Here is an 11,292-nt window from a genome sequence, read left to right on the forward strand (position 1 = left end):
CCCCTGCCTAGACTCCCCCAGTGAGGGACTGGGGTGTGGATCAGTGGTAGAGCCCCTGCCTAGAATCCCCCAGTGAGGGGCTGGGGTGACTCAGTGGTAGAGCCCCTGCCTAGCATCCCCCAGTGAGAGGCTGGGGTGTGGCTCAGTGGTAGATCCCCTGCCTAGAATCCCCCAGTGAGGGGCTGGGGTGTGGCTCAATGGTAGATCCCCTGCCTAGAATCCCCCAGTGAGGGGCTGGGGTGGCTCAGTGGTAGAGCCCCTGCCTAGAATCCCCCAGTGAGGGGCTGGGGTGTGGCTCAATGGTAGATCCCCTGCCTAGAATCCCCCAGTGAGGGGCTGGGGTGGCTCAGTGGTAGAGCCCCTGCCTAGCATCCCCCAGTGAGAGGCTGGGGTGTGGCTCAGTGGTAGATCCCCTGCCTAGAATCCCCCAGTGAGGGGCTGGGGTGTGGCTCAATGGTAGATCCCCTGCCTAGAATCCCCCAGTGAGGGGCTGGGGTGGCTCAGTGGTAGAGCCCCTGCCTAGAATCCCCCAGTGAGGGGCTGGGGTGTGGCTCAATGGTAGATCCCCTGCCTAGAATCCCCCAGTGAGGGGCTGGGGTGTGGCTCAGTGGCAAAGCAGCTGCCTAGAATCCCCCAGTGAGGGGCTGGGGTGTGGCTCAATGGTAGATCCCCTGCCTAGAATCCCCCAGTGAGGGGCTGGGGTGTGGCTCAGTGGCAAAGCAGCTGCCTATCATGTCCAAGGCCCTGGGTTTAATGCCCACAGTGTCAGCCTTTTGCAAAAAGCACGAGAACATTAGGTCCAGAGCCATATAAACCAAGCAATGTAGTGCAAGCCTGCAATCACAACTCCAGGGAGGCTCTCAAATTCAAGGTCATCTGGCTGTGTAGGAAGTTTAAGGCTAGTCTGGGCTATAAGAGACTCTGTCTCCAACAAAAACACAATGGATTTCCTCTGCCATAAACCACAGCTCTCGCTCAGGAGTTGGTACAGGATGATGGGAGGGGAAAAGCTCATCTTGGCATCAGACTTCTTGCCTAACACCTGGGAAACTTAGATGATAATCAGTAAGTTTTCCTTCCTCCGTGGAGAGAAGGGACTCTCTCCTAGCTCCACCCCCATGCCATGCAGGTCGTTCCCAGGGTGTTTGTACCCATCACCATCAATAACTCAGGCAATCTCTGTTTAAAAGATCTTTTTAATGACGATTCATGCAGCAAAGATGAAAGCTCCAGTGGGGGTTTAAATAAAATGCTGCCAAGCCCCAAGTGGCTGCAGCGGGCAGTGGGCCATGAGACCATGCTGCAGGTCCCTGAAGTGGTGCCAGGCAGCAGGCTGTGGGTCCTGAGAGCATCCAGTCCCAGCAAAGTTCCCCAAGTGGCTGCAATGGACCACGAGGGGCAGTGAGTCCCAGGCAGGGTGCCGCATGGTAGGTGAGAGACCTTGAAGGGGCAGCCAGTCCCACGAGGAGAGACAGATGGAAGGGCATGGATGGGCATGCCACGAGACCATGCTGCAGGTCTCTGAAGGTGGCTGGTCCCAGGAAGGGAGCCATGTGGCAGGTGAGAGACAGGGATAGGCACATCATGCAGAGTGAGGTTGGATATTTATTTAGTGGGTTATGGAGGGGGAAGGGAAGAAGAGGAGAGAGAGAGAGAGAGAGAGAGAGAGAGAGAGAGAGAGAGAGAGAAAGAGAAGGAGGGGAAGAGAGGAGACACAGCAGCAGCTACCTCTCTCTCTTAAAGGGACAGGACAGGACAGATCATAAGCATTCTTAGACATGCTAAAAATTGTGCCCATCGGGAGATGGCTCAGTAGTTGTTGCAGAAGACCCAGGTTTGGTTCCCAGCACCCACAGCCATCTGTAACCCCAGTTTCAGGGCATCCAATGTTCTCAACTTGGTGGGTACCAGACATACACCTATGTGGTATCTACACTCTTGCAGGCAAAACATCCATACACATTAATTAAAACTAACCAACCAACCAACCAACCAACCAACCAACCGTAGGAATTTTCAGTTGAGGAATACGGAGTCATTGGATGAACCTGCCAGCAGTTCCTAATTCACATCTACATATCTCCTGTTCAAATCCCCATTCCTCCCGTCCTACCATGGGGGCTCCTGGATACTCGGCCAGTTGTCACCCTGCTCTCTTCGTACCCAGAGACCATGGAGCTTTTGGGCTTCACTGTACTCTTCCACCCCCCACTACTTCAGAAATGTGGCTTGTGCTGGAGGTTAGCTGCTGCCTGTTGTGGAGAGGCCGTTAGTTTGTTTCCTGGCCACGCGGCAACTCAGACCCCAAATAATCATACAGAAGCCATATTATTTAAATCACTGCTTGGCCCATTAGTTCTAGCTTCTTATTGGCTAACTCTTACATCTTAATTTAACCCATCTCCATTAATCTGTGCATCACCACTAGGTCGTGGCCTACCAGCAAAATTTTGGCGTGTCTGTTTCCCGTGGCTCCATGACTTCTCCCTGACTCCACCATCTTCCTCTCAGCATTCAGTTTAGTTTTTTCCACCTAGCTAAGTTCTGCCCTGCTATAGGTCCAAAGAAGTTTCTTTATTCATTAATGGTAATCACAGCATACAGAGGGGAATCCCACATCAGCTGTCAGAACAAGGAACTTGTCCATGCAGGGTCTTAGGGTCCTGGGTCTGACTCAGAAGCGGGGGTAAACATAGCTCCTGGTTCTTAAGATAATCTTTACTTCTTGGGGGAGACTCAGGCTTGGGCTGAGGGCAGTGTTGATGTGAATAACATCCTGTATTTTTTACTGAGCACCTACCGTGGGCTCCACCCTCCTGTTGGAGGAGCAAGGGCTCCAAACAAGAGAGGTTTCTGTCTTCACAGAGCCTAGTGGGTGTGAAAAGAAGTAAATAAAAAGCAGTAACTGTTTTAAGAAATAAATTTCACACAATTACTCTGGTTGTTGGGAAGTTTCAGGCTTTCGTTAAGCACCATTGGCTTTGACTTCTGTTTGGGATATCATGAAGGGTGGGGATGGTGTGGGTGAGCTTTTGATGGGCTGGGTTCCCACAGTTCCCTCCTTTGTCCACCAGATGGCGCCATTACCCCATTCTCAGGGCAAAAGCAGCGGCTGAACTCGGAAGGGTTTCTGTTGAGATTCTACCCCATAACCACCCTCAGAGCACTTCGCTCCTGCTAATAGCAGTGGCAATCATAATAGGAACTACCAGCTGTGTAAACTTCCTGGGTTTTATGCTGATGTCCCAAAGTCACACATTTCAGGCTCTCCTGCTTGACTTAATCAGCTCGAGAAGCCAGGAAGAGAGAAAGGCTAACAACCGCCAGAAAGGGCCCCGACGCCAGGGAGGGCTCCTTACACTGGTTAGGAACGCCTCTCCCAGATAGACTAATAGCAAGCTCGGGAGGGCGGGTTCTCCTTTGGGGGCGGGACAGAGTGACGGGCGTCATTTTTGACTTATGGAAACGTGACTGCCGGTAAGGTCAGACCAATCATAAGTGAGAAGGCCGGATCTGGGGCGGAGCTGAAACTTGGGCAGTTGAACGTGAGGGAAGGGCAGAGAGACCCTTAGGTGTGGACTTTTAAAGACTGGAGGAGTTGTTTGGGTGGGAAGGACTGGGGTGTGTGGGTAGTGGGGCTTCCGTTTCATCCCTAGGGTTCTAGGAAGCCACAGAGGAGTACTTCGGGATGAGAGCCATTGAGTGATTTTGCCATCTGAGAAATCAGCATGGCTGTTGTTGGAAGACAGTGGAAAGCATGTGAAGCTACTGATGTTTTTGGAGGACGCTCACAACCGTGGGAACTTCTGGAAGCCAGTTTGCATTCTTAAGGGAAGCCAAAATTAGTGTGGCCAGCACGTGAGAAGACAGGGAAGATGCAGAAAGTGACCAAGTTTGTGATGGTCCTAGTGACCACTGGCGCTAGCCTCACCCCAGTGCTATGTCGTGCCCCCAACACACACACACACACACACACACACACACACACACACACACACACACACACACACACACACACACACACACACTTACCAAAGCTGCGTGCTCTGTAGCTGGAGATCCAGGCCAGAGGAACGTGCCTTTGCAGATCTCTGCACGTCTGGGTGGGGCCTGACTGGGGGAACTTAGCGAGAGTCAGGCTGCTCCTCCCGGCAGAAGGACCTGGAAACATACAAGCAGGGGCAGGTATTTAATGTACAACACGTAAGTGTGATATGATTATCAGTGTAAGATTTCTGAGCCGGCTTAAAAAAACAAAAACAAAAACGGAAGACAGAAAGAGGCACCTGACCCTGCATAAACCGGACCCCGTTGGTTGGTGGCAACGGCACCTAGTCCCATCCACGTGGATGGATGGGAGAACGCCTGCAGGAAAAAGAAGTCTGTGAGCCCGAATAGGAGTGGAAATGACTACAAGGCGTGTGTGTACGTGTGTGTGCGCACTCTTGTTATCCCTCCATTCCAGAGTCACTTTGCCTGGCTGCAAGGGAAGCTGGGAAATGTAGTCTTTTTTTTCCAGGAAACTATCAATCAGGGAAACTACGACATCAAACCTCAGAATTTCAAGGGTCATAGATGTAAAGTGGAAAAAAAAAACCACATTTGCTCACTCCTCTCCGACCTTGGGCGAAAACTGAGGTCAGCCTGACCGTCAGATATGCACAACGCTCTACGGGAACCAGAACTCACCAGTCGTTGCTCAGCGTGGTGACACAGCACAGCTCTACAGGAACCAGAACTCACGCGCCTCGCTCTGCATGGTGACACAGCTGTGCCGTAATCTTATTAAAGTACACGTCCTATCACTCTTGCTAGCAGCCATCACAGCCATGTTAAGGGATGGCTTTACCTTTACAACGCCCTCCTCACTCAGCTCAGGGTCTCTTAGACTTGTGATCACAGGAGTGTGTGCTCCCAGCCGGAACTCTGGGGCTCAGTGAAAAACGTCACAAGGCATTTGTCCTGTGCTCCTTCTCTTGGGTGAAAACAACAGGACTACAATGGATGATATAACCAGAAAACAAGATTTCTATGCCAGGTGTGGTGCATGCCTTTAATCCTAGCACACGGGAAGTGGAGGTGGAAGGAGCAGGAGTTCAAAGCCAGCCTCTGCTACATAGTGTGTTTGAGTCTAGGGTGAGCTCTGTGAGAGTTTATTTAAAACCAACAAAAAACAAACCAAAAAAAGTTAAACACTCCTCAAAAATAAAAATACAACCATTACACACGTCAGTTAAAGTATATCAAAATGCGTTGTAAAAAAATACTCCCAGTTCCTTAATAAATGAGCTAGTGGGCAGGGAGGAAGCCGCCAGCTCAGTTCTGACCTGAGTACCGTGTCTGGCAACCAGGGCAAGCAGTCTTTTCAGCCACAGGGTCTTACCTTCTGCCTCTTTCCTTTTTCTCTTCAAGCAGATGAATTTTTTTTAGAAGAAAAAATTTTAATCAAAGGGAACGATTGTTGTAGAAAGACAGTTTTATGATTTTTAAAAAATGTTGGTAGGTCCCCGGCTGCAGTAGGCAGGCAGCGGGCTCTGGGAGTAGCCAGTCCCAGACAGAGACAGCTGCGGGTCCCTGCAAGATCCCTGGCGGGGCATGTGGCAGCAGGCAGGGGACAGAGACATGGATAGACACGACTTGCAGAGTGAGGTTGAATATTTATTCAGGGGGCTATGGAGGGGGAAGGGAGAAGGGGGAGAGAGAGAGGGAGAGAGAGAGAGAGAGAGAGAGAGAGAGAGAGAGAGAAGAGGAGAAAGAGACAGAGAAGGGGGGAAGACATGCACACACCAAGAGGGGACAGAGAGATCTAAGATGGCGGGAGGGCAGGAGTTGCTGGGGGTGAGACAAAAACCATAACAGACAGGAGACTTCATACATAGTAATGTTTTTTTGGGGGGGGGGGCAGGAAGGGAGCAGGATCTCACTGGGTAGCTCTGGCTGGCCCGGAACTCACAGAGATCCCCCTGCCTCTGCCTCCTGAGTGCTGGGATTAAAGGCGTGCACCAGCATGTCAGGCTTGAGCTTGGAATATAGTTATTTTATAACCAATGCTTTTTACATTTTGTGATAATGAGAAAGGAACCATCAACCAAGAATAAGCCATAAAAATTAAAAACACAAGTTTAAAAAGGGAAAGGAAATAATGTTCAGAGGTCAAATGACTTTGTCCTAAGGTAAGGGATTGTTCTAGAATGGAAATAGATTGATGAGGCAAAAGTGGCAGTCTAAACTGGAACTAATTGGCTATAATTAAAGGTTACTAAAAATTCCCTGGGTCAAATTTCAGTGCCCCAAGATAAAACTGGGTGATGGAGTGACATTTACAGAAACTGCCACACAGAACAGGATTTGGTCTTTGTCTTTGTATTGAATGAGCCGTTAAAGAGCTGTAGTTTCGGTGCTGGCAAGATGTCTCAGTGGTTAGGAGCGCCACTTGCAATAGGTGCACATAGTCAAACTCTTATCTCAAGCTTTGGTGAGATATAGCACCTTCTTCTGGCCACCGAGGGGACTGCACTCATGTTCACATACCCCTCCCCTCACATAGAACATTAAAAGTAATAAAGATACATCTTTTAAAGTAAATCTAAAAGGCCTGAACTTTGTGTTTTAGTCAGACGTTAAGTTTATGTTTTTCCACTAGGCACTGCTCTCAGGTGCCAGAGAGTCACAATTGGAAAAATTCCGTTAATGTGGTTTCTCCTGCCTGGGGCATGTCTGTCAAATTGCATAATAATTATGAAATACTGCTTTTTGTGCATGTGTGTGTGTGCCTGCATGTGTGTGTGCGTGCATGTGTGTGTGTGCCTATGTGTGTGTGTGCGTGCCTATGTGTGTGTGCGTGCCTGTGTGTGTGTGCCTATGTGTGTGTGCATGCACGTGTGTGTGTGTGTGCCTATGTGCGTGTGTGTGCCTATGTGTGTGTGTGTGCATGCCTATGTGTGTGTGTGCATACATATGTGTGTGTGCCTATGTGTGCGTGCATACATATGTGTGGGCTGGTGCTCATGAAAGTGTGTGGCAAATGAGTATGGAGAACAGAGGTCAACCTTGGCCTTCCAAGGCCTCGATTCAAAGTGCTTGGTGTTTTCAGCCACAGAGACTCTTACAATGTTCTCAAAGAACTAATTAAAAAAAAAAGGAGGGGAAACATATACATTTCTATGAAAAAAATAGGAAGTAGGTGTTAATCAATTAAGCAAGTTGTATTTTCTGTCAGACAAGGCTATCTCCCTAAAGCAGGGGTTTGAACAAAATACAGGCCAGAAACAGAAGTTAAAGAACATAAAGGAAACATTTACCTTTGGAGTTTACTGGTTTATAATCCTGGTAGTTGTGGGAGAGGAGGAGTCTCAAGACTGGAGTGGGAGGGTGGGGGAGCGAGAGAGATCGCACCCTCAGGAACAGGCAGTGTGGGGAACAGGCTGTCTATTGACAGGAATGCCTATCTGGGCTTCTTTTGATCCATGAGAGGTGGAGCCAAGTCTTCTGACCTCCTCGACTTCCTGAAGCTTACAGGAATTACTTTTAGTTAACAGTTAACTAAAGTTAACTATAAGTTAACAGTTATATTAGCATCACCACCGTTTGCCATCTGTGCTAAAATCCTCATTGTAGAAAACGCAGCTAATGGGTGACTGTGAACAGCTGGAGTAGACTCACTGCAAAAACTATGGCTTTGGGTTAAAAGGCAAGGACATAAGGACATTCTGTGTGTGTGTGTGTGTGTGTGTGTGTATTTGTGTGTGTCTCCTCATGTCCAGAGGGCTGGATATAGATTGGGGAGAGATATTTTTAGCATTATGAGAAGCATTTTCAAGTCTCTATTTGGAAGACATCCAAAGGAAATTTAAAACCTTGATAATAATAGCTCAGTGCTTTACCAGGGTATCAGAACTTACAGACTTACAGTTACCTGGACAGTTACCCTAGGCTCTGCTGGTAGTTTTGCTGGGCACAGAGGTCAGTCTTTGGCTGTCATATAGGACATTATTCATCTCCAGCTACCAGATCCAGAAAGCCTGAGAGATTTTCCCGTGGAGAAGACACCTGGGAGAAATGACCTCACTTTGAGGAGCCGGAGTCAACCCTACAGTGTCCACAGTTTGGGCAGGACCATGGCAGCAGGCAAGGCATGGGCAGCTCTTCCCAGTGGTTAGCGTGACCACAATCGCGCGTGTGCTCCATCCGTCTTCTTTGGAGTGCTTAGGGTCACCTCTAGGAGCTGGCATTTCTGCCAATCATTGAGGAGCTGGCATTTCTGCCAATCATTGGAAACTTTTCCATTAAACATCTTAAATGCCATATCCAGCAGAGCTCTGAAAAGTGTTGAGGGCCATCTATTAAGAATACCTGATTTACAAAACCACAGAGAAACCCTGTCTCGAAAAACCAAAAAAAAAAAAAAGAATACCTGATTTAAATAAACTTTATTTGTGTTTTTACTTATTTGTTTAAGGCTTAGCCCTGAAAACACACATAGGGAGTAATTCATGTAAAGAAATTACATTTGCAGCCAGTGTGAGCATAGTTCTGAACAGGTTAGTCATTTATTAGGTGCCTATCAACCCTTATGTTATAATTTTTAAAAATGTTTTAATTTATTCTACTCTTATGCAGTACATCCTGACCCCAGCTTACCCTCCCACCCCCTCCCAGTTTCCCCTTAATTATTTTTAAAGAGTCTTGAACAAGTTATTAGCTTCTATAAGACCAAGATTCAAACTTAATTTTAAATTGATTAGCATTTTCATTTTAATATTAGCCCTTAGAATCACTGAACTTGCTGCGGGGGTTTAGACTGGGTGTGCTGTTGGCCCAGCAGGATTTAACAGGGAACGCGGTAGCCATGGATGCCCCAGCTACATCCAGCAGTAAGAGCCAGTCCTTGGCTTTTGCATAGTTTGCTACAAATAACCTGTATCTGTGTATCATAGTACTGGGCTTTCATCCTATCATACAGTCCTTGTCTTAGTTAGGGTTTCTATTGCTGTGCAGAGACACCATGGTCAGGGCAACCCTTATCAAGCATTTGATTGAGATGGCGGCTTACAGTTCAGAGGTTCAGTCTCTGGTCATCATGATGGGCAGATGGCAGTGTGCAGGCAGACATGGTGTTGATTTCCTTTCGATCAGAAGGCAACAGGAAGTGGACTGTGACTCTGGGTGGTATCTTGAGCATATATAAGACCTGATAGTCCACCTCCACCGTGACACACTTCCTCCAGCAGGGCCACATCTCCTAATAGTGCCACTCCCTTTGGGGATCATTTTCTTTCAAAACAGCACATCCTACTGAAAAGCTTGTAGCTGTATCATATTGCAAAAATGCACTCAGTCCAATCAGTCTCTAACAGTACCAAATTTGTCTCAAAATCTCTTCTGAGACTCATGTAATTTCTTAACTGTAATCCCCTATAAAATTACAATCAAAAAGCAGATCACATACTTCTTCCAACATATAATGGCACAGGATATACATTACCATTCCAAAACATAAGGAAGGGAGCACAGTGAGGAAATACTGGACCACAACAAGACCAAATACCAGCTGGACAAACTCCAAACTCTGCATCTCCATATCTGATGTCAAAATGCTCTTCAGATCTCCAATCCTATTCAGCTTTGTTGACTACAGCATACTTCCTTTTCTTGGGTGATTCCACTCCCTTGTAGCAGATTTCCTCAGTAGATATCCCACAACCCTGGCATCTCTAACATTTTGGGTTTTCCAAGGCAATCCAGGCTTCACTTTTACAGCATCACACAATGGCCTCTCTAGGTCTCCATTTGTGGACTTCCCTGACACAGGCTTAGCCTCAGTGACCAAAGTTGCCAAGTCCTGATGTTTACTGTGGCCAGAACAATTGCATCTTCACCAGCTTTCTTTCTTTCTTTCTCTCTCTCTTTCTTTCTTTCCTTCCTTCCTTCCTTCCTTCTTTCTTTCTTTCTTTCTTTCTTTCTTTCTTTCTTTCTTTCTTTCTTTCTTCTTTCTTCCTCCCTCCCTCCCTCCCTCCCTCCCTCCCTCCCTCCCTCCCTCCCTCCCTCCCTCCCTCCCTTCGTTCCTTCCATTTTTTTCTTTTTGGGTTTTTTTGAGACAAGGTTTCTCTGTAGCTTTGGTGCCTGTCCTCGAACTAGATCTTCTAGACCAGGCTGGCCTTGAACTCACAGAGATCCGCCTACCTTTGCCTCCTGAGTGCTGGGATTAAAGGTGTGCACCACCACCTCCTGGCTTCATCTTCATCAGCTTTCTGTTTTCAATAGTAAGACTAGACTGGCTTCAAACTCAGAGATCTGCCAGCCTCTGCCAGTGCTGGAATTAAAGGCATGCACGACCACACCCAGTTCTAAGCTTTTCTTTAATTTCTTTTCACAAGTTGGAAATTTAACTGGTTGGGATCTTGTCTTGAAGTTACTACTTCCTTTATTCTATCTTAATCTGTTTATCTCCTTGAACAAAGGACTTAGTTCTATTCCATTTTTTGGTGTTTCTTTTCTCTTTAAAATTTTACATTTTGTAGTTTCCTCTGCTCAGCTTGCTCCTTTTCATTATAAATCTTCATTAGAGTTACCACTAATAACCACATGACAGGGTCTATACTGGGCTGTTTTGAGATTTCCTTGGTCAATGAAATTAATCCAAAGCTCTTCAGACAGACTCTTTGGACAAGGGCAAAAAGCAACCACTTTCTTCACCAAAATATCACAAGAACAATCTCTAGGTCACATACTAAAGCGCTTCTCCTCTGAAGCCTCTTGAGCCAGCCCCCCCACCCCCCACAGCTTAAATCACACTCAGCACCACTGTCTTCCATGCACCGACTAGTATGCCCCATTAAGTAGCACTTAAAACATTCCACTGCTTTTCTATTCCACAGTCTCAAGGTCTATATTCTTTCAAACAAAAGTGTGGTCAGGTCTATTACAGCAATACCCCAATCCTTGGGACCAGCCTCTATCTTAGTTAGGATTTCTTATATTTTTGGTTGTGAGCCCAGCCTTTAACGGCTGAGCCATCTCTCCAGCCCCTTAGTTAGGATTTCTATTGTTGTGAAGAGGCACCATGACCATTGCTTATAAAGGGAAACATTCATTGAGGTGGTTGCTGTAGTTCACAGTCCTGTAGACTCAGCAAGAGGCTTGTGCACATTACCAAAGTCAGTGCTTTTGTTTTGAGGCAAGACAAACTTTAAGATGCTCTCTTTGCTCTAGAGTTCCCTGTGGGACATCATTTTTGAAATCCTCATTTCCCTCCGAATTTCTTTTTATTTTTGTTCTTTTTTGGTACCCTGG

The 11,292-nt window shown here is 47.1% G+C and overlaps 1 long non-coding RNA gene across 1 annotated transcript; it reads right to left on the reverse strand.

Annotated features, from left to right (window-relative positions):
• Positions 1–1,178: 1,178 nt before the first annotated feature.
• Positions 1,179–9,983, reverse strand: LOC142859877 (uncharacterized). The gene is made up of 4 exons (XR_012912274.1): positions 8,414–9,983; positions 4,033–8,352; positions 2,801–2,868; positions 1,179–1,379 (listed from the first exon to the last, which is right to left on the reverse strand). It is a non-coding gene; the product is annotated as an uncharacterized LOC142859877 (long non-coding RNA).
• Between the last annotated feature and the right edge of the window lie 1,309 nt (positions 9,984–11,292).

This window comes from Microtus pennsylvanicus, chromosome 1, assembly GCF_037038515.1.
Source record: "Microtus pennsylvanicus isolate mMicPen1 chromosome 1, mMicPen1.hap1, whole genome shotgun sequence".
NCBI classification, from domain to species: domain Eukaryota; kingdom Metazoa; phylum Chordata; class Mammalia; order Rodentia; family Cricetidae; genus Microtus; species Microtus pennsylvanicus.